The following is a 24,258-nucleotide window of genomic DNA, read 5'->3' as shown; positions in this document are numbered from 1 at the left end:
TGCAAAGGCATCAGGATGCTAATGCTCATCCCGATGCCCCTGAGCTGTTTCTTAAAGAGCCAATCAACCCAAAACTACTCCCCCCCCCAGGAATGTACTTAAATCCCCCAGAGGGTCTTTTGAGGCTACTATCCCCCACTGCAGCAGTGACCCCCCCCCCAAAAAAAAGAATAAATGCTCATATGATGATGCCCTTGCCCCCTTCCCTAACTGCTTCCCTTTTACAAAAATGACAACACCCCCCCCCCCCAGGCTTCACCAACCCCCCTTTCAAATAATACCCAGCCCCTCTGTCCCCCTTTGCCAAAACATCCCTGGGGTCTAGTGGTCCTTCCCCACAACCAAAAAAGAAAGTTTTTGTGGTGAAGTGTGGACTCCTGGACCCCCAAAGCCCTACACCCTGAGCTCCCTGTACCTCAAAGTATCAGCAGCACTGGTGTTCAGTGGCCAGTTGACACCATTTTGGAAAATGGCTTCAACCTGACTTTACCTCTACTTTTAGGGATAGCCTGAAAACAAGACCAGTTTGTGACACTGGAGGACCAGAGGTTGTAAATAATAACAACAATAATAATAACATCACTTTTATCCTGTTGAATTCCAAGATATCAGCTCTTGGCAGCAAAGTATAAAACTTCTGTTATATAGTAAAAGACAGAGGAAAAGATTATGTTACATGTTGAGGTCCATGTTCAGCCAACGTGCAGTTCTGCTAGTTAGCCAGTTTTACTTAACCAGTTAATAACTATTAGTACTGTGTGTATTCAGTAGCACAGCGGCTCTGCTGAATATACCCAGCTATCTTAAAGTTAGCCAGTTTTGTATAACCGGCTAACTTTAGGACAGCCTTTTGGCCCAGCCAGAGTTGGATAAATCAGTTGGCTAACTCTGAATATCGTTAGCCAGTTAATTTATCCAGCCAACTCGATTTCTCCCCGATCGGCACATTCCCCACCCCTATCTTAGCGGGGTAGCCAGATGAGCCACTTATCTGATTTAAGTGGCACTTGCTGACTATAGCCGCACCATTATTCAGCAGCATCATTTAGCTAAGTGGCGCTTAGCCAGCTAAGGCTAGATTTTCCTATGTCGCAGGGCTCCCTGAATCGCACGCTAATGGGGGGCGGGGGGTGATCGCTGCCGGCTTTCGCACCCAATAGCGCCATCATAAAAGGTGGTGCTATTGGGCGTGAAATAGGCAGTGAAAAGGGTTCTCGCCTTTTCGCTGACCGCAATGTCCTCGCAAAGTCCACCCTGGTGTCGTCCCGACTCCTCCTGTTCCGACCTTGATGCTGCCCCCATTTAGTGATCGCATGCAAAATCGGACTTTTCGCGTGCGATTGCTTTGGAAAATAACTCCCTAAGTGTCGTTTTCAATATCCCGCTTGTGTATTTATATAGGGGGCACTTACCAACTGAAGTAACGCACGCTCTCTTGGCGACTCTCTTGCTATACTATCATATATTTTGATAATTTTTGGTTCCTTAGTTAATTTCAGCTCTGTTGTTACATGTGCGATGTGTGCACTGAATAGGAATGTGTAGCCAAAAGATTTTTGCTTTTTTTTTTTTTGGGCCAGTTTTGGGGATGTGCTTTCAGAAACCCCCTTTCATTTTAATTAATTTTCAGAAGTTATGCTTGTAAATACTGTTTATGTGCATAAAATTTGACTTTATACACATGTAAGTGTAAAATCTCAGGTCAGTGGAGACTCCCACTGCATAGTGCCAAAGGTTTAGTTGGGGCTAGAGGTTCCAAGTTGTCCCTATGGCACCTGGAGAAGGCCGGTCTGGTTAGGAGAATTGGACGCTCAATTTTAACAGCGTCCTTTTTCCTAATCGATGGCTGTCAGTGGGTTCGGAAAACCGATGCTCGTAAAATTGAGCGTCTGTTTCCTGAACCCGCTGACAGAGCCACTTCTCCTGGACCAAGGAGGCGCTAGGGGCGCGTAATTGTCTCTAGCGCCTCTCCTCCTCTAGCTGACCTTCTTCCCAGTGCTCCCTTCTCTACAGCACGGCTCCAGTCCCTGCCTGGGCTGCCACTGCTGTGAAGAGAGCACCTCTACCAGGTCCAAACCTCCATGTGTTTCGTTTTTTGCCTTTCTATTCAGCCACTGCAGCATATTCTGTTTAACTCCTGACTGCCTGCTTGAGGAGTAAGTAGTGCAAATATTTATTGTAGCCCCAAGCTACATAAATTTTATGTGCACAATCAGATTTTATAGATGCAAAATAATATATGTGCAGAAACCTTCGAAAACAAATTGAACAAACACACATCCTTATCACTGACTGGGCTGTTTCCTGCTGAAGCAAATAAAGGAGACTATTTACTAAACCAGGCAGTGCAGACATGGAGAAGATTCATATGGTCAAAAGAAGAGCTAGGGAAGCACTGAAAGTTCCACTAGTCTCTCTCTCTCTCAAATTTTATGGTTCAAATCTTTTTATTAATATCTTATCAAATGCAGAAACAAAATGCAAAGCAAGGAAACCAGTAGCACAAGACACCGGATGACCCTTCCCGGCATCCCCTTAGGACTCTTGTCTGAAAGACTTACATTTCATTTTTTGCCATTGAAACTCCAGTTCAGTATTGTGTATGCAGCTATAGTCAAATTCCTGTACTTGCTCTGAACGCATTGGGGCGGATTTTCAGAGCCCTGCTCGCGTAAATCCGCCCGGTTTTGGGCGGATTTATGCGAGCAGGGCCCTGCGCGCCGGGAAGCCTATTTTACATAGGCCTCCCGGCGCGCGCAGAGCCCCGGGACTCGCTTAAGTCCCGGGGTTCTCCGAGGGGGGCGTGTCGGGGGCGTGTCGGGGCGGGCCCGGTCGTCGCGGCGTTTCGGGGGCGTGTCGGCAGCGTTTTGGGGGCGGGTACGGGGGCGTGGCTACGGCCTGGGCGGTCCGGGGGCGTGGCCGCGCCCTCCGTACCCGCCCCCAGGTCGCGGCCCGGTGCGCAGGAGGCCCGCTCGCGCGCGGGGATTTACGCCTCCCTCTGGGAGGCGTAAATCCCCCGACAAAGGTAAGGGGGGGGGTTAGACAGGGCCGGGCGGGTGGGTTAGGTAGGGGAAGGGAGGGGAAGGTGAGGGGAGGGCAAAGGAAAGTTCCCTCCGAGGCCGCTCCAATTTCGGAGCGGCCTTGGAGGGAATGGGGGTAGGCTGCGCGGCTCGGCGCGCACCGGCTATACAAAATCCATAGCCTTGCACGCGCCGATCCAGGATTTTAGCAGATACGCGCGGCTCCGCGCGTATCTACTAAAATCCAGCGTACTTTTGTTTGCGCCTGGAGCGCAAACAAAAGTAGGCTATTCGCGCGCCTTTTAAAATCCGCCCCATTATGTCCAGCCATCATCAGGATGACTGCCCTAGCTATACCTGCCGTCCATGTCTGACTTTATAAACCAGGTGCTTTTTACTGTACATTTATAACAAAGAATTGAAACGTAAAAAACTGAACAGCAAATAACTTGTATATGATGTCTCTATGTTAACAATCATTTGAACCTTTTTGAAAACCTTGTTAACCTCCTTAACCTTGTAAACATCGTATTTTTTGTAAACCGTTATGATGGCGAAACCGAATGATGGTATATAAAACTCGATAAATAAAAAATATTATCATGTTCTGTGCCTGCACCTATAAACCCACCCTTCCTATTCTCTCCTGCCCCCCCCCTCTTCCAATACCTAACTCACAAAAAAAAAAAAAAGTGATGTGGACCTACTCCCCAGTAGTGCAATGGTTAGAGCACATCTTCTCCCTGCACAACACCTAATAGACGTTGTCAAAACTACGTTAGAGAGGATAAAGAGACACACATGAACTTGTCACAATAGGCCAGTTCCCTTTATATACAAGTACAGGAGAAGGGACATGTCCTCATGATGTGGACAGCTGGCTCTGCTTATTACCAGGGCTCCAGAGCTCCTCCACTGGTACTTCACCTAGCACTTGGAATGAGTCACATCCACTGCTCTGTTCACGTTCTCCCTGTCTCACCTCAGACTGGGAATAAAATAGAGGCTCAAAGGAGGAAGCTCAGGAGGGGGGAAATGAGGAGGTGCTATGTGCATCAAACAAAGTGGGGCCCAGCTATCCATGCCTTGCATGCTGCCTATTAATTACCACACTTCAAGGCTCATGCTGTAGCTAGGAAGAAGAGGCATGCATGATTATACATGTTCTCAGAAAGGAGCTCCTACATGTTTAAGAGCCACTGCTGGTGACTCTCTTTTTACTATTTGATGCTGAGAGCAGAGCCAAGGCAATGGTCTAGATCTAAGTTTTAGGCAGTGGTGGTTTTCCTGAGGCATACCTGATCAGGTCTGAAGGCACAACAATGTGCGATGGCACACTGTTTGGGAAACACTATTAAACAATGTTAAACAACTGCATGAGCATTGAATGTGCATGAAAGCAATATTAAAGTGCACTAATACAAATTAGCACATTTACATTAGTAATCTGCCCTCCAGAGAAAGTCTAAATTTCTCATCTGAAGAGGTGGAATTCATCACCTCTCAGGAGACTACATATAAAAAGATTATATTTGGGTCTGCGTCCCTGAAAACAAAATATGGCAATGCATTTACTTGCCAAGTCAGTCATATACTGTTGTGAACCTGACATTGTTCCCTCACGGCAGACTGTGCCACTCTGTCTGGGCTCCCCTGCGGCCGTCTCCTGCCCTGTGAGGCAGGGCTGAGCCGCCGGGAGTCTTCCTTCGCTGCTGAGGCTGCCGCTGCCGTTCCTGGTCCATCTTCGTGGCTTGAGCTGCTGCCAGTGTCTTCAGACAGCAAGGAAGCCGTCTCTGTCAATGCCTGCTTCTGCCTGTGCCTCTGTCCCATTCAAGCGGTGGGGAGCCACTCCTCTTTGGGCCCTCCACATGGCAGGATGCCACCAGCGTGTCTGCTCTGCTTCTCCTGCTCTCCTTAGGTGCGGGCACGTGCCTCAGCTCGGCATTTAAAGGGCCAGTGGTGGGAAAAGACCAGCGGCCCTCGAAGATGACATCATCAGCCAGGTTTGCTTCAGCCCTATAAAAGGGGCCCTGTGCCAGTCTCTCGGGGGCCTTCGCAAGGAGTCAGTTGTTCCTGGATGTTCCTGTCCTTCGTTCCAGGAGTCTTCTCTCATCCATCGCTTCTTCAAGGTCCTGTGTTTCCTATTGGAGCTCCTGTGTCTTCGTCTGAGCCTTCGTTCCTCCATGTTCCTCCATGTCCAGATGTCCTGCTGTCCTGAGTTCGTTCCTGAAAGCCTTGATGTTCCAGATGTCCTGTTTTGTGGTTCTGTTCCTGAATGTCTTGTTGTCTTGATCCTGATGCCCTTGTCTTCACCTCTGCATCCAGTTCCTAGGTTGCTTGTGTCCTCCCCTCCTGGCGTGCTATGTCATGGTCCGTGACCAGTCCATGAGTGGCTGTGTAGGGCACTTCATGGTGCAAGGCCTTCTTCTTCTCTGCAAGTGCTAGCAACCTGGAGACTTCCGTCTTAAAGTCTTGTTCCAGTGTCTCTTGTTCCCAGTCTGCGGAGTCCCCTAGTGCCTGCTCCGACCATGTCTAAGACTCTGCCAGTATCTGCTCTGCGTCAGCGTGGTCCGCGACCAGCCACAGACGGCTGTGTAGGGCGCGCTCCGGTGCAGGCTTCTACGGAATCTTCACCATGCTCCAGTCTCAATCTTCCATTATCTCGCCTAGAATCTGCTTCTCGTCCAGCATGGTCCATGACCAGCCATGGGCGGCTGTGTAGGGCATGCTGCAAAGCAGGTCTCACCCAACACTTTTGCCCAAGTCCAGTATCCTTGCTTGAAACTCCTAAGTAACCTTAGTCTTCGCCAAGTCGTCACCTGAGTTTTCGTCTGTGCATCCAAGTCCTTTCCTGAGTCTTTGTCTGTGCATCTGAGTCCTCGCCTGAGTCTTCGTCTGCGTATTCTAGTCTATGCCTGAACCCTCTGAGTATTCAAATCTTCATTCGTGTCTTCATGTTCATGCCCTAAGCCTCCATCTGGCCTCACGCACTCATTGTTCCCAAGTGGCGGGTCCAAAAGGGCTTCCTAGTGGCCGGAAGGCTACTCTCGTGACCAGCATTGCGTTGCTGGGTCAGGTTGGTGCATGCACGTCCAGCAGAAGTCAGGCCCAGCCTTGTTCCTGCTCCAGATTCCTTCATTTGTCTTCAGTCCAGCCTGCTTCTGTCCTGCCCATGCTCGGGCATGCCTTGCCTGCCTCGACACCTCTTCGGAGTTCCTCTGGGGTCGAGCCATGGCCCAAGAACACACATTCTCCTCAGAACTGCTCTCCTAGTGTTTCCTAACATATACACAATCACAGTCATGAGGTGGAAGGCATGAAGAAGAAACAGTGAGACCTGCACAAGGGGCCTAAGCAGAGGCAAGCTATGAATTCCATTCCTGTCCAGTTGGTTAGGTGGCTGATGACAGCCCAGGAGCAGCATGTCCTCCAGATAATGCATGGTCTAAAGTTAGCTGCATACCTTAGCTGGATAAGTTTGAATATCACTACTTATCTGGTTAACTGAGTCTTTTATTGTTTTGTATTAGGGCCTTATCACACGCGATAAAGAATGTAACACAACATGTATATGCAAATTAAAAACTGAGTATTTGAATAGGAGGCCACTTACGTCCAGCTGCCTTGACACCCAAAGGCTCAACCCACAGGGAACGAGGGCTGCTATTGGTGAAGCGCCAGCCAGTCTCCGTCCACCAGCCCTCTTTGCCTGCTAACGGTGGGAACCCATAGGATCCCTCCTAAAGGTAGTGTCATCCCCACCTCGGCCCAGGGGTCCACCTCCGGCGCAACACTATGCATGGATCGACGGTATATAAAATGTCTAAATAAATAAAATAAACATAACATGATTAATGACTTAACACTGAATATCATGGTATAGCATAAGGACCACGTCTAGGAAACTTTAATATTCCTAATGATACGGCTGGAGAAAGTTTTGGCTGAACAGCCATGCTTTGGTTTTTTTTTTCTGGAAAGTAAGGTCATTTGGCTCCTTATGGATGGTAAAGGAACCTCATTCCAGATCTTGGGAACATAGCAAAATCCTATTTTACTGTAAAGGCAATTTACTGAAAGAAAAAAAAAATGGGTGCCAGTAAATTGCAAGGAGGACACTGCTATATGGAGAAACATCCTTCAAAAAGTGCATGGCTTTTAGAAAAATGTCCTAGGATATTCTATGTGGATGAGAGAAAATAATAATCAGTAGGATAAGATAAGATGTTCTGCTATCAAATAGTAGATAAGAATGCATGTGGCATGTAGAAAACATTGTTCAAGGAGCTAGCTAAATGGATCACATGTTTTACATATGGTAGCAGAGACGATGAGATAAAAATGTTACAAGAGCCTTTCAAGATTTATTTTCTATTTATATGCAACTAATATTCATAGTAACTTACAATAAAAACATACCTAATATCATCTACATTCAATATATACAGAACATAAAACAGATTTAAATAAATGATCATACTGCATGGCTCCACCAGAATCTAGATTAACTAAAAGCTTGCTTAAATAGGAAGATTTTCAGAGAATTCTTGATTGTCTTAGGACATTCCATCATCTTGAGTTCTTGTGAGAGTATTCCAGAACATTGGTACCACAACTGAGAATGCATGCTCCCTTATCTCACAAAGCTTTGACTGTCAGACAGAGAGAATGGCCCTCTGAGAGGAACGGAGTGATCTGGTAGGGTTATAGACCCGCAGCATTGCGTTTGCCCAAGGAAACAAGGTGATTGCTAAAAGTAGAAATTAGAAAGTTTTTTGCTTCATGGAAAAGAGTCCAGCTGTGAAAATGGGAGTGCCTTCCTGTCTCTAGTTCTGTTTAAAGAATTTCTAGCTTCATTGGGGAATTTAATTTGCTCTTTTAATTTTATTCCTTTTACTTATGCAAATGATTTGCAGTTTGTGGCTGTGATGGGAAAGAATATGGATAAGGATATTGTTTGATTGAATCTTTACTTAGAGTCAGTGATGACATGGTTAAAAAAATAATAAATTGATTATTAATATTATTAAAACAAATTTGTTAAAGATTGGTATCTGTGCTATGGATAGGAGTCCCAGGTTGGAAGGGTTGGAACTGGCCCCAAAAGAAGAGGTGCGATCATTGGGGTTGGTTATAGACTCTCAACTTACTATGGAAGGACATGTAGTGGCTCATAATTCTTATTATAAAATGAAATTTGTAAAACAACTAAAGGCTGCCCTATGAGGAAAGATTAAGAAAGTTAGCGCTGTTCAGTTTGGAGAAGAAACGACTGAGGAGGGATATGATAGAGGTCTACAAAATCATGAAAGAACTTGAACAAGTTAATGAAAATTGGTTATTTACTCTCTCAGAAAATAGAAGGACTAGGGGGTATTTCATGAAGTTAACAAGTTGTTGATTTAAAACAAATCAAAGAAAATTCTTTTTCGCTCAGCGCATAATTAAGCTTTGGAACTCATTGCCAGAGGGTGTGGTTACAGCAGTTAGTGTAACTGGGTTCAAAAAAGGTTTGGATAATTCCTAGAGGAAAAATCCATAAACTGCTATTAATTAATAAGCAATAGTAGCTTGAGATTTATTTAATGTTTGGATACTTTCCAGGTACTTGTGACTTATTTGGCCACTGTTGAAAACAGGATACTGGGCTCGATGGATCCTTGATCTGACCCAGTATGGCATATCTTATGTTCTTATGTTCATATGTCTGTTGCACCTGTTGCTCCATTATCACGATGTTGTCTAACTAGGCCTAAGTGGTTTCTGTTACACACTGACTCAAACAGAGAACCTGAAGTAAAAGAAAGACAGAGATGAAATCAGCTAGAACCACTCTGTTGGGCTGCCTTCCATGGAAGAGATGAGGACTAATGGGTAAAGTAACGTTGTATGACGTTTTGCCGAAGCTGGCTGCCAGTCCATGTGATTTCCCTGGCTTCTGCAGGGAGACAGGGGGATCCTCTGATAGATCTGGAATGATCTCTACTGGGATACTATACCATAGAGCCAGATTATGGAATACATAACAGAGCAGTACTATCTCAGCGACTCTGGGTGGGGCATACATTAAAGCTCTCCCTGTTTTGCCAAACAGCGAAATCTACTTTTGAGAACTCAGAATGTAGTTCTATGACATAGCAGGTAGAACATCATGACTTGTTGTACCTTGTCTCTTCTGATGTGTTCAGAAGAGAGATAGGCATGAGAAGCCAGGTCCTGCAACCATAACTGGAATCTCCTGCACCAAAGAGAGAACGGTAGTATCATTGACACCCCTGTGACTTAATCATCTTGCTGCCAACCCACAGCATGCTGTAAGACACTAAAAGCAAAGTTCTAGCTTGATGTGAGGCATGCAAAACTATTTCCAAACCCTTAGTCCATGCTACCTTTTAGCAGAACACTATATGTATGCTATAGCACTGTTGCGCCCATCGGTCGCAGACGACCTCACCCACTCCTGCTTACTTTTCTTTCATCTACTCCGAGTCACAGGGAAAGAGTGGCGGCCATGGCGTCTTCATTCCGAGCCTATTGGCGTTCTTAGACCCGCATGGGTGATGGTGTCTGTCATCTTGTCGGGTACCTCTTAGGCGCACGCACGCAGGACTTCCCCCTTTTAACTACGTCATGGCGGGAACCTTGGGGCATCCCTTGTGAATGACGTCAGGAGGCCTTAATATTTAAACCCATCTACGCTACAGCAATACGAGTTAGCAAGGTTTCCTGCTTCTCTGCCTCACGGCCAGGTGCTGCTCTGGTTTGCTTCTATCCGGTACTCACTCCTCGAGGGCTTCTTCACTTCGTGCCTAGATAAGGATGCTTCGGGATCATCGGGTACCCACTCCTCGGGGGCCTCGCTCTGTTCCTTTCTTCTTTTGTGGCCATCTTTCTACAGAAGCTTAAGGTATTTATTTCTCTGCTATACCAGCCATCTGCTTCTGCTGAGACGCCAGGAACTCCGTTCCACGGGGCCTTCCCCTGTTCCTGCCTGCTCAAAGAGGGGCTTCCCTTACCCCTTGGATCTTCAGGGTACCTGTTCCTCAGGGGCCCCTTCGGTCCTGCTTCACTGACCAAGCGAAGGTTCTCTCTACTATGCAATTCACCTCAGTGAGTACCGCTGTTCTACTATCTCTGCTTGCCTCTATAATTTTCCTAATTCATCTCTAAAGGACTGCTACCGTTTCTCCCGGTATTCCGGGATTGCCGAGGCTACAAACTTCAGCGGAGAACTCCACAGCACCAGAGCTCCTCTCTGGCAGACACCTATAACTACAGCCTGAGACACCATCCTGTTGCAGTATAATAAAGATAACACTGTGTCCTTAGCTTTCTGAATTGGCCTATCGCTGCAAGTTCCCCACAGGGCTCCTCCCTGTGGGCATTCCCATCTCTTGCACGACCAAGAGTCCACACTTTATCAACAAAAGCATAACAACCACTTTGTTATGCTGTGTCAAATCTTCATGAATGAAAACCTGCATCTGGGGTGTGTACAAAAGAGTACATGTCACTGACAAGTAAGCAATCTCTACTCAGTTCTGTAACACTGAAGTGGTACATCACAGCTGACACAAAAGTCATTACAGAAAGACATCAGTCTCATGGTATGATTCTTTATGCCCCTAGCTGGTTTGCAGTATGTCGTCCAGAGATACACGTTTGTCAGACATGACACTGAATAGGATTGCCCCCAAAAGGCTGCTCCCATAGCTTCCATTGGATCTGTAGACCCTAATGATGGTGAAGACTAACTGCGGCTGACTGACATCGTGGCTGTCACAGCCGAAGTACTGTAAACAGGATACTGATATAGGCACCATTAACCGAGGGCCAACAGATCACTAACATGGCATGCTGACTTGTGAGTCCCTGCCATCTGTGCCCAAAAATGTTAGGGTAGACAAGCGACTTTTCTACAGCTCCAAGAGAGAAGATTTGAATTGCAACTTGTTTTAAGCTGACCTGTTGAAAGTGTGTAGTGCTCGGTTACAGAGTGACCTTAGTGAAAATTGCTTTGTAGGAACAAATAACATTTGTAAGCCTCTATAGCATGGAGAGAGAAAGATGGGCCCTGGCATGATGGCTTGCTGACTTACCTGTGCAAGCCATTTGTCATGTAACTAATGCAGTCACATCCCTCACAGCCTCCTGCGTCAGTGCCATTTTCTGTAAACACATAGCTGGAGAGTGGCTATAGAAAGAAGCAGCTCAGTTACCTATGAACAAACCATCACCATAGAGGCCATCTTCAAAATTTTCAAATAGGCCAGATTGCCTAAGTATAAAGAAATCGTGTGTAGCTCCTGGGTACCTGTCCACCGCATCGAGGATGCACAGTTGAGTATCACAAACCACTTGCACATTGATGGAATGGAAGAGCTTTCAGTTGCGGTAGATTTCCTCCCTGCCACAGGGTGAGATGATGGCTACATGAGTTTAGTCAATAGCTTCCAGATCATTTGGAAAGTTGGCAATGGCATAAAAATCTCTCTTCAAGTCCAGCAAGTCACTTTTCAAAAGAAAATCTTATGTAAAGATTAATGGGGCTATGTATAGCTGTTATGACCTGGCCCAGACAGCAGGGAAAGATAATTGAGACATTCCCCTAATGACCCTGACTGTTGTTTAGAAAGAGCCAGATGCAATAAAATGCAGAGTACACAATAGTTTGGTGAGACCTGGTATTTCTGTGACCAGATCCAGCTCCCCTCTAGTTCTTGATATAATTCCATGATAACCTGAGAACTGAGGTGATACCTCATAACCACGTGTTCCTATGGCATCACCAGCAATGTGGTTCGTGGATGAAAGATGCGCTCTCTGCACCATTTGCGTGCCCTCCTGCATGGCAAGCCTTGCTGTGGGCCAGGGAGCTACATGGCGGTGCTTGCAGCTCTGGCTTCGGTGTGGGTACTTCCCTAGGAGGCGTTGGAACCTCCCATGCCTGTTGTAGTTGTTGTTGTTGTTGAGCAGCATGAAGCAACCGGTATCCCACTACTAGTACACTTCCCCCTAACATAATAGCTTTAGAAAGACAGGGCAGGTAACAAAAGGTGTTTTTATTGGCCCAGCAGGGCTGTGTAGGTGTGTCTGAGAGAAAGCCTCAATTTATCGCACTCAATAATAGCCACGTTAATAGTTATAATCCGCAATAACGGTCACTATGGTGCGATAAAACCTTTTTTCCAGTCTATGGCGAATCAGAAGGGTGTTATTTTCCATAGATAAGCAGCTGAATCAGTCATGCTGTCTGGGTACATCCTTCTTGCCACTAGGTGGTGGAGCTCTCCAAGATCACCCAAAGTCTTTTGGTGAGGTGTTCCTTCCTGCATATTCCCCTGCCTCTACGAGGCTCCTCAGTCCGTTTTTTTCCGTGCGACTGACTGCATGCAGAGCTCTTCTCTCTTGTGAGGAAAAAAGATTTGTGAGGAAAAATATTGGCAAAAATTGGCAGAATTACCACAAACAACGCTACAACTTATGATGCCTCGTCTGGGCTTTAAGTTTTGTGATTGTGGAAAGATTATGTCTGTAACTGACAGACATCAATTCTGTTACCTCTGCCTAGGGCCCAGACATGACCAGGTGAATTTCAGGGTCTGTGGACGCATGTCCCCACGGGTGCAGTGCCAAAGAGCCGCACGTATTGCCCAACTCAGAGAGGATGCATCGGGCTCCTATGTCCCCTCTGAGGCTTCAGCTAGGTCGTCCCCGGGACCAAAGACAACACCTAAGACCCTTATCATTTTGGTCATCCTTCTCTGCACTTTCTCCAGTGAAACTATATCTTTTTTGAGATGCAGCAACCAGAATTGTACATAGTATTCAAGATGTGGTCTCACCATAGAGCGATACAGAGGCATTATGACATTCATCGTTTTATTTGTCATTCCCTTCCTAATAATTCCTAACATTGTTTGCTTTTATGATTGCCACAGCACACTGAGCTGACCATTTCAATGTATTATCCACTATGTCGCCTATATGTCTTTCTTGGGTTGTAACTCCTAAGATAGAACCTAACATTGTGTAACTACAGCAAGGGTTATTTTTCCCTATATTCATCACTTTGTACTTGTCACATTAAATTTCATCTTCCATTTGGAAGCCCAATCTTCCAGTCTTGCAATTTATCACAATCTGCTTGAGATTTAACTACTCTGCATAATTTTGTGTCATCCACAAATTTGATCACCCCACTCGTCATACCTCTTTCCAGATCATTTATAAATATATTAAAAAGCACCAGTCCAAGTACAGATCCCTGAGGCACGCCACTATTTACCTTTTTCCACTATGAAAAACTCCATTGTTTACCTTTTTCCAATGTGAAATCCTACTCTCTGTTTCCTGTCTTTTAATCAGATTGCAATCCATAAAAAGACATCGCCTCCTATCCCATGACTTTTCAGTTTTCTTAGAAGCTTCTCATGCGGGACTTTGTCGAACACCTTCTGAAAATCAGTAGTAGACAAAGCAGACACAAAATAAACATAACACTAAAGAGATGTGGCTGGCCTAGTATATTCATTAGTGATTGCCAGTCCAAAAGAGTCATGTCTCGCCATAGCCTTCATGTTGGACTGCCAAGTGTACATAGTTTGCCCTAGCTAGCTTGCGCCTTCTTGCCTGTCTTGGATACACCTTTGACCCTTTCCTAACCCTCAGATAGTCGCATAGGTATGATGGAACTCCAGCAGGACCTAGGACATGGAGTCAAGTGCTCTAAAAGTCATAGAAACCACAAGTAATTCAGCTGCTTAAAGGCACAGCTTGAAGCTACAAGTTGACAGTTACAATCATCAATCACAGACACGACATGTTACAGCCTGATTCCCTAGTGTTGCGTCAATCGGTGCTAGATGGCTTCGTCCCGTTTGCCTCACCTTGTTCACGGTTCCTCCCACTTCCCTTGGGAAAATGGCTGCCGCCGCGTCTACAAGCCGACCTCTCCAGCATCCCCAGAATGGCTATGGTACTGCCTCCCGCCATGCTCCTCCCAAGGGCCTACTAGGGTGCGCACATGCACGCCACCCATGTCTTTATTCCAGCATTGGCACTAACCTCGGGGGTGTTCTCCTCTACTGACGTCACGCCATACGGGTATATAGCCTGTTACTAGCTTAATGAGTTAGCAAAGGATTGATTTTGGCCGGTCTAAGCTACTCCGCCGCTTCCGTGCTGCCGCTGGTAGCTCTCTCTCTGCCCTTCGGGGTATTGCTAATCTTGGGTACCCGCTCCTCGGGGGCCCTCTGCTTTATTTCAGGTGCCTTACAGGGATCAGGTACTCGCTCCTCAAGGGCCTGGGCCTGCTCTCCCTGCCTCGGTGCCGCTACCAATTTCTTCAACCTGGTGGAATCGCATACCAACAGCAACCATCTAGTGAGTAATCTATCTCTTAGTCTATCTCATCCACAGTACAGCCTTGCTCGAAACCTACACCGGAATCCCCATATACCAATGGGGTGAGAAGGGTGCCCTCTGCTAAGGGTCCTGAGACCGCTACATCCAGACTACCTCACTACTGCCACCTCTGGTGGTACACCTCAAGCTGTTTAATAAAAGAACTAACTCTAGGTTGTGCTTCGGCGTTTAGGCCAGTACTGCGGCGCCTCACGGGGCTCCTCACTGAGGGCGTGGTCATCTGACTCAGTACCAAGAATCCACACAAACACCGCTTAACCATAACACCTAGCTGACATCTGTATGCATTTGAAAATATCCACATGTACATCGGATGCAGTGTCACATGGGCCTGCAAAGACACTGATGTTAGCATTGCCTTAGCTGTTTCTGAGGCTGTGCTGACATTGAAGTGCTCACCTAGCATGCCTTCACTTACAGCCTTTTGGGAAGCACATGTCCAATATCGTAGCAATCCCAAACTACTCACAGATCATAGCAAGCTAGCATATCTCATAGGGGTTGCACACAACTATGCATCTGGGTCCTGCTACACCTAGATAAACAAAGAGTCAACTCTGATAAAAATATAAGACTTGTCATGCTAGGTCAGATCAAAGGTCATTCAAGCCCAGTATCCTGTTTCTAAAACTGGACAATCCAAATTACAAATACCTGGAAGGATCGCAAGGAGTAGATAGATTTCATGCTGCTTGGGATAAGCAGTGGAATTCCCCAAGTCCACCTTAATAATTGTTTCTAGAATTTTCTTCCAGAAACTTGTTCAAACCTTTTCAAATGCAGCTATATCACCACATCTTCTGGCAACTAATTCCAGTGCTTAATTATGCTTTGAGTAAAAAATCTATTTTCTCTTATTAGTTTTAAATGTATCACCATAAGAACATGCCATACTGGGCCAGACCAAGGGTCCATCAAGCCCAGCATGCTGTTTCCAACAGTGGCCAATCCAGGCCATAAGAACCTGGCAAGTACCCAAAAACTAAGTCTGTTCCATGTTACTGTTGCTAGTAATAGCAGTGGCTATTTTCTAAGTCAACTTAATTAATAGCAGGTAATGGACTTCTCCTCCAAGAACTTATCCAATCCTTTTTTAAACACAACTACACTAAGGAGCGCTGAGGACCGCCATCTTGTTCCCGGAGTTACCTAGCGCGTGCACGTGCCCACAGGCCTTCCTTATTACACGTCATGGCGGGAACCTCAGGGGCGTCTCCTCCGCATGACATCACCGCCTCAGTGTATTTAAGCTGCCTGGCCCTTGGCTAAGATGAGTTAGCAAGGAGTCTCTTCTTTACTGAATTCCACCTCACGTTGGACTTCCGGTTCCAGTTCCTGACCTGGCTTGTGAATGCTCCGGGTACCCGCTCCTCGGGGGCCCTTCCACGTTCTAGACTATCCGCTCCTCGGAAGGTCTCTCTGCCTTTGACTTTCCTCTGGAACTTCCTTTGTGAGTACTATTCAGACTTCATCCTTCCAACTACCTACTGCTTTCCTCCGTGGTGTACCCCGTTGCCTCGGGCCACTACCACATTCCGCACAGTAGGAGTCACTACACCTAACCTGCGCTGTAGGCTACTTCACCCTCTCCCAAGGCCATCCAGCTTCCTACATCTCAGACCATCTCTCCATCACAGGGTCTGACCTCTTCTGCGTAGCCCGCTCTGAGGGCCACTACCGAATCTGCACACCTGAGGTATTCTATTCTGCTGAAGGATCATTCTGCTCTGACACCTGGCAAACCCACTTCTGCTGCACAGACGTTGCCTTCACGACTCTCTGTGTCTTTGCCAGCCCGTACATGTTTTACAGGTGATCCCCTGTTATGTAGGGGCTTTCTTAATCAGTGTTGTATGCACTTTTCACTGTAACCTAACTACTTTCCAGATGTAGCATCCAAGACTACATACATACTGTCTCTTTTAGACGGGAAAGCCCTGGCTTGGTTATCACCTTTATGGGAACGCAGTGACCCAATACTTAAGGACTTGTCAGGCTTCCTTGCGCTCCTTCGCTCAGTTTTTGATAACCCTGCTCGCAAGACTGTCATTGGATCTGCACTTCTGCATCTACAACAAGGTATCAAACCCTTGACTGACTATGTTACAGAGTTTAAAACCTTGTCCTCGGAACTACATTGGGATCTGGGTTGTTTGCGACTATTTTCCTGGAAGGCTTCAACTCTCGCATCAAAGACAAATTAGCAGCAGGCGAGCTCCCTGATGCCGTTGACTTACTCATTGACCTAGCTGGATGTACTGATCGTCGTCTGTGTGAACTGTTCCATGAACTCAAAGGTCCTAAGAAAATGAGATTGGGAGTTCCACTGTCTCATCCAGCGCCAGTTACCCAAACTACTTCCGTGCCCAGTATCGAGGAGGAAGAACCCATGCAACTGGGTCACAGCCACCTATCGGCCAAAGAGAGGCCTCTGCATGTACTGCGGTCAACCTGGCCATGCCGTACCCTCCTGTCCTATCTGTCTGGGAAACTCGCAGACCTAGGATCCACCGGAGGACTCCTCCTAGGTCTAACCTCTCCAACTCCTCCACTGACACTTCCAGTCTTTATTAACTCGGATGTCCTCGAGTTCCACACTCTAGCCCTCGTGGATTCCGGAGCCGGTGGGAACTTTATACTAAGGCAACTTGTGGAGCACCTACGAATCCCCACTGTTCGGACACCCACACCACTGCTATTATCTTCTATCCATGGTGAGCCACTTCCTGGTGAAGTTTCGTTCTCCACTCAGCTGATCCATCTCCGCACAGGATCTCTACATACGGAGACCATTTCGTTCCTAGTGCTTGACAAAGCAATACATCCAATAGTACTCGGGTTACTATGGTTACAGATGCACACACCCCAATTTGACTGAAGCACCCTGCAACTATCACAATGGGGAAAGTCTTGCCATGGGAGATGCCTTGAGGTGGTAACCCCTATGTCTTGCATGAGCACTACTACCTCCCTTCTGGGTCTACCTCCACAGTATGCTGCTTACCAAGATGTATTTTCTAAAAAGGCAGCAGACACTCTACCACCTCACAGATCCTTTGACTGTGCCATCAATCTATTGAAAACACGGGAGTGAGCATGGTGGATGGGGACGCCATTTGAAACCCATTCTTCGAAACGATATATCCCAGGAAGGGTACAGCTTCTTTGTGAAATTCGCACTTCTCAAGCTTTGCGTAAAGGTGGTACTCACGCAGGTGTCTTAGGACTTTCTTAATATCTTCCTGATGAATTTGCAGATCCTGAAAAAAGATTACCTCTCGGCAATCCGCTGCGCAGAGGACTGGTATCGCTGCTGTTTGGCGGCGCCTTCCAGCGGCAGTACGGGCCGACGTGACTTGCACGCAAGCTCCGCCCATCAGGGCGCATCATATTTCTACCTGGAAGTCCCCGTATTTGTGCGGGAATTTTGGGTATTTAAAGAACTGAGCCCAGCACAGCGTCACCTCAGCTAGAGGCTTGCTTGTGCTGGTGCTCCTGTGGTGATTGTCTTCTTTGCCTCTCTTCTTGACCCGGATTGGACTACGGATTTGTTTGCCTGCTGCCTGCCCTGATCTCGGATTGCCCTTTCAGACCTGTTTGCCTGCTACCTGCCCTGATCTTGGATTGGACTACGGACCTATTTGCCTGCTGCCTGCCCTAATATCGGATTGGACTACGGACCTCTTTGCCTGCTGACTGCCCTGATCTCGGATTGGACTACAGACCTGTTGCCTGCTGCCTGTCCTGACTCTGGACTGTGTCTTGGTTCTGGTTGTTTGCTGCTACCCACAACCTGGACTAGTTGGGATACTCTTACTTCTTCTCTCACTGGCCACGAACTTCCTTGATCCGCTGTCTGATAAGGTAAGACTGTTGGCTACTTTGGATCCACATATCACAAACCGTAACAGAAATACGACTACGCATTGATACAGTAAGTTCCGTAAGATGTCGTTCATCATATTTTGAAAGACTGCAGGTACATTACTTAAACCGAAGGGCATGACGAGGTATTCAAAGTGTCCATCACGGGTGTTAAAAGTAGTCTTCTATTCGTCTCCTTCTCAAATACGCACCAAGTTGTAAGCTCCTTTTAGGTCCAATTTGGAGAACATTTTGGCCCCTTGAAGTCTATCAAACAATTCAGATATTAAGGGCAGGGGGGTACCTGTCCTTGATGGTAATCTCATTCAGACCCCCTGTAGTCGATGCAGGGGATAAGGTGCCATCCTTTTTTCCTAAAAAAAACAGAAGCCTGCACCAGCAGGGGATTTGGAAGCTCTGATAAATCCCTTTTGTAGATTTTCCTGTATGTAGGTAGACATAGCTTTGGTCTCAGCTATAGAAAGAAGGTAGACTCTTCCTTTGGGAGGTTCAGAGTTTGGCTTCAGATTTATGGCACAATCAAACTCTCTGTGTGGAGGAAGCACATCAGCTGCTTGCTTAGAGAAAACATCCTGAAAGGAGGCGTATTGTGGAGGTAAGCCAGGTAATGATGGAGTGGTAGGCATGCAGATGAGCGGTGAAACTTCAGCAAGACACCGACCATGACATAAGAAGAATAAGAAGAAAAGAAATAAGAAAATGCCATACTGGGTCAGACCAAGGGTCCATCAAGCCCAGCATCTTGTTTCCAACAGTGGCCAATCCAGGCCATAAGAACCTGGCAAGTACCCAAAAACTAAGTCTATTCCATGTAACCATTGCTAATGGCAGAGGCTATTCTCTAAGTGAACTTAATAGCAGGTAATGGACTTCTCCTCCAAGAACTTATCCAATCCTTTTTTAAACACAGCTATACTAACTGCACTAACCACATTCTCTGGCAACAAATTCCAGAGTTTAATTGTGTATTGAGTAAAAAAGAACTTTCTCTGATTAATTTTAAATGTGCCCCATGCTAACTTCATGGAGTGCCCCCTAGTCTTTCTACTATCCGAAAGAGTAAATAACCGATTCACATCTACCCGTTCTAGACCTCTCATGATTTTAAACACCTCTATCATATCCCCCCTCAGTTGTCTCTTCTCCAAGCTGAAAAGTCCTAACCTCTTTAGTGTTTCCTCATAGGGGAGTTGTTCCATTCCCCTTATCATTTTGGTAGCCCTTCTCTGTATCTTCTGGTCCCCACCTCTGTACCGTCTGGTCCCCACCGGAACAGTTCCAAGGTAGCCCAATTAAATTGTGGCATATGGTCTTGAAGCCACGGCAGACCCAACACTACCGGATGCATGGCTTTTTCCAACACTAGAAAGGAAATTGATTCTGAGTGTAAGGCTCCAGTGCATAGGCCAATGGCCTGGGTGGTCAATGAAACTTCTCCAGGAAGTGCTTCTCCATGGATGGATGACAATAGCAGAGGCTTATCTATTGGTGTGGTAGGAATCCTCAGATGTTCAACCAAGCACTTCAGAATAAAATTACCTCTGGCACTGGAGTCAATGAGAGCGAGAGTCTGAAACTTGAGACCTCCGCACAGCAGGGATACAGGTAAAGATAATGGAGTAGGAGAGGTAAGGCCCAGGAGAAGTACTCCTGAAAATCCCATGCCCGTCAGTTTCCCGGACAAATGGGACATGTTTGGACTGCATGGTGCAATTGGCCATAGTACATGCACAGGCCCATGCGCTTGGGTAATGTCTCTCCTTAAAGATCAAATGGCTTCGGCCTAGTTGCATAGACTCTTCCTCCTCTAGGGGTGCAGACGGTAAGCTGGAAGCAATAGGCACAGGTTTTGGACGGTTAGCCCCCACTGTAGACTTTTGTGGGCTCTTAGCCTCTTGAGTCCGATCGCGGATACGGCGGTCAATTCTCCCTGCTAGTTCCATCAGGGACTCAAGGGATTCAGGTAAATCACGAGCCACTAGTTCATCCTTTATGCGAGAGTTGAGACCCTCCATGAATATGGCACGTAGGCATCCAGTGTCCCAATGCAGTTCGGATGCTAGAGTCTTAAATTCAATGGCAAAGCCTGTACGTGGCTTATTCCCTTGCTGAAGGTTGAGCAAGGCAGATCCAGCAATGGTCTGGCGAGCCGGGTCATCAAACACAGACTTAAAAAGTTGTAGAAATCCTGATAGGTCATTCAGGATAGGATCTTCACGTTCCCATATCGGGGAAACCCAGGCTAGGGCTCATCCTTTGAGGAATGACAGGATGTAGGTGGTCTTCGAAGCCTCAGTGGGAAAGAGGGTAGAACGTAAAGCAAAATGCATGCTGCATTGATTGATGAAACAAACCTCTGCACATCTTGGCTTCACCCGTAAAGCGGATAGGTATAGATAAAGGCACAGTGGTCTTAAGGGTTACCACTGGTGACAGCAACTCCTTCACAGGAGGAGCTGAGGAGTTTAGTTGAGCGTGTAACTGATTGAAGGCAGTAACAAGGCTCACCAAAGGCTTTTGTTGTTCTATAATCCGCTGGGATAGGCCAGGAATAGCCTGCAGGGCTGCGAGCTGAGCCAAGTCCATTGAGTTAGCAATCTGTTGTGTTTGAGGCATTGTGGACCCTTAGTCGCAACGGAGATGATTCCGCCCATGGGGAGGAGCCCCGTGGGGAACCACTGCGATAGGCTGACACAGTTAGCAAACACAGAATGGATAAAGTCTTTATTGTACTGCTGTAAAAAGATGGTAAAGCAGGAAGGTAAGGCACTGATCCACAAGGTGCCAATACGCTCAACAGGCTCAGAAGTATAGTCTCACCCAGATGTTCACGATAGGCAGGAGAACGCAGTGCGGGTAATGCCGCAGCTGGTGGGTGGAGTTGGAGCGCCGGTTCATAGAGGTACTCACAGAGTGAAAGCATCTTCCTGATTGTAGAATGGTGGGACCGAAGGTCCATGGTGCAGGAGATGAAGGAGATAGGAGGAGTGAGTACCCAATGGTCCAATATCCTGGAAATGAATAAGAGAAAAGACCCCCAAGGAGCGGTTGTCTAAGTTAGTGAGGACCCCGAAGGGAAGTTGGAAGCGAAAGACCCCCAAGGAGCAGGTGTCTAGAGTTTCTGCTGAAATGAGGCCCTTAGCAAAAGGAGGCATCTAAGCTAGCAGCTTAGAGCAGGCAGAGTAGCGAAGCGAAATCTTTGCTAACTCAATTTGGTAGCGGAAGCGGAAGCTAGTTATACCCGGAGGTACTGACATCATGTGGTGGGGCCGCCCTCGAGGTTCCCGCCATGACATGTATTTGAGCATCAGAGATGTGCGGTCTCGTGCCCTAGGAGGCCATGGGAGTGAGCTTGGCGGATGGGGACGCCCATGCTGGTCTGAAACACCGAGGCCTGCGGCACCCGACACCAGAGACAGCCATCTTGCCCAAAGAGAAGGAAAGGGGAGAAAAAGAGGTAAGGCAGAGCGGTCACAGCCGTTTGTGATCGATGGACACAAAAAAGAGCCTTGTCTTCGCCACCCTGATCCCCGACGGCCCTTCATTGTCGAGGTGGACGCTTCCGACGTTGGGGTAGAAGCAGTCCTTAGCCAACACGCTGACAACCACACCCTCCATCCCTGCTCATTTTTTTCACGGCGGTTCTCCCCAGCCAAACGTAACTACAGTATAGGAGACAAAGAGTTACTAGCAATAAAATTGGCATTCGAGGAATGGTGCCCATGGCTCGAAGGTGCTCAACACCAAATCAGAGTTTACATGGACCATAAGAACCTCGAATACTTACGTCATGCACAGTGTCTGAACCACAGACAGAGCTTAATAAAACAGTTCCAGATAATAGGAGGAAAAGGGGGCATTCCATGAAGTTAGCAAGTAGCACATTTAAGACTAATCGGAGAAAATTCTTTTTCATTCAATGCACAATTAAGCTCTGGAATTTGTTGCCAGAGGATGTGGTTGGTACAGTTTGCTGGGTTCAAAAAAGGTTTGGATAAGTTCTTGGAGGAAAGGTCCATTAACTGCTATTAATCAAGTTTATTTAGCGAATAGCCACTGCTATTAATTACATCAGTAGCATGGGATCTTCTTGGTGTTTGGATAATTGCCAGGTTCTTGTGGCCTGGTTTGGCCTCTGTTGGAGACAGGATGCTTGGCTTGATGGACCTTTGTCTGACCCAGCATGGCAATTTCTTATGTCCTTATGTTCATCTTTGAGTGACATTTTGAAGTCTTTACAACTTGGGGCCTCAAGGTCCTTTTCCACTGAGGGGCTTTTGGTTGGTTGGGGGTGGCATATGTTTGGGGACCTACCCTGGGCTGTCCTGAGAGCCAGGGACTGCTGCACGAAGTAGATTCCTGGGATGATGGGATAGCATGGGTGCAGACTCTTACGAGTGTTGAATTATTTGTGTTATCATAGTCATCGAATTATTGATAGAGGTAGAGATGGTGGGTAGGACCTGCGTAAGGGCTGCTGTCCTCGCCCTCATGGCATTTGTGTGGGTGACCTGAACCCTTCTCAAATGGAACATCTCTGCCTGTATATGATGCAGGTGGAGCCCATGCCTCCTCTCAATGTGGTTGAATGTGTTGTGGACTGTCTACTCCTGTGCTGCTGGTGCTGTGGTTGGTGGTGGATGAGGCACAGTCTGTGGCTCCAAAGCTGGTATGTTTGGCCTGGTGAGCTGATCTGGCTGGGTATCTGGTGCATCCCGCTGGCGATTTAGCACACTGGAAGCAGGTGGAGATTTCCCAGCTTCCTCCCATGGCAGAGATCTCCCCTCCATGAAGCTGAAGAGGTTTAGGCTTATGTTGAGATGTAGGGATGAGCCAAGGAGTTGCAGTAGCTGGTGCTGGTCTGGTGGCCACGGCAGCTGCTGCTCCTCTTCTTCCTTGCTCCACTGGGTCTTTGCATCCAGTTGCAAGGATGCACTAATAACTGGGGCTGCACTACTGGTCCTTGGGGCTTCACGGATGGGACCAGTGGGTTCCTGGGCAAGAGCTGTGGATAAGAAGAAGAAAACATAAGAATGAATGCTAAGAAATACACATGTACTGTTTGGATTAAGATGTGCACTTTGCATCAATCAATGTGAGCATCTTATGCCTAAAACATGTGGACATCTGCAGCAGACATGACATTTACAGGTTACGTGAACTTATCGGCCCTAGCTCGCATTGTGTCCAGAGCCCTGTCCGTCCCCTCAAAGATGTCCATCCCAGCTGTTGAATCAGCCACTCCTCCATGGAGGTAAGGACTATGTGGCAAGGGGCTCCTCCTCCTATCTGGTGCAGATACTTATTGAGGCTCGCCACCTTGGTTTGCAGCTGGGCCTTCACATCGCAGTAGCTATAGGCCACCTGCTCTCCTTGCTGTGTTGGGATATGGCTTGGGCAATGGGATGCCACATCTGGCCCTTGGCTGCCCTGGATGTCTTCGCTACATGGTTTCCAAAAAGCATGCTGTAATTTTCAAGGACCCCAGCAATGACCATCTCATTGTCCTCAATGCTGAAATTGTATGCACAAATGCAAGGCCGACCTGCTGCCTGGCTGCCAGAAGATCGGGTTGCCGGTTGCCACTTCCACTTCTGGAGAGTTGCCACTTTCCTTGCCCTTGCTCTTGCTCCCCGCCCTTCCTCTCCACTCTTGCACCTGCCCTGCCAGCTCCCCTCCCCATTACCCTCTCTGTCTAGCCCTACCTGCCATCCTCCTCCAGCCACACTCATCTGCCGGTCCCCTTCCCCCTCCTGCTTCCTCTTTTCCCTTCCCTCCTCCTTATCTCTAATCCTGTCCCTACTACTCCTCCTACCACTCCTGTCTTCCTCCTCCTCTCTTCTCCCTCCTTTCCTCACACCTATCCTCTCCTCTCTTCCCACACCTTCCATGCCCCATTCTCTCCAGTACTCCGCACTCCTCCTCC

The 24,258-nt window shown here is 47.3% G+C and overlaps 1 protein-coding gene across 1 annotated transcript in view; it reads left to right on the top strand.

The window, feature by feature from the left end:
- The first annotated feature begins 7,658 nt into the window (after nucleotides 1-7,658).
- Nucleotides 7,659-24,258, top strand: part of LOC115090603 (sodium- and chloride-dependent betaine transporter-like) — a 368,393-nt gene continuing 351,793 nt past the window's right edge. The window contains exon 1 of the mRNA XM_029599943.1: nucleotides 7,659-7,763. The gene's annotated coding sequence lies outside the window, so the exon portion shown is untranslated. The remainder of the gene's footprint in view (nucleotides 7,764-24,258) is intronic.

Source organism: Rhinatrema bivittatum, chromosome 4, assembly GCF_901001135.1.
Source record: "Rhinatrema bivittatum chromosome 4, aRhiBiv1.1, whole genome shotgun sequence".
NCBI classification, from domain to species: Eukaryota; Metazoa; Chordata; class Amphibia; order Gymnophiona; family Rhinatrematidae; genus Rhinatrema; species Rhinatrema bivittatum.
The sequence above is the reverse complement of the archived record's forward strand: the minus strand, read 5'-3'. Positions and strand labels throughout refer to the sequence as shown.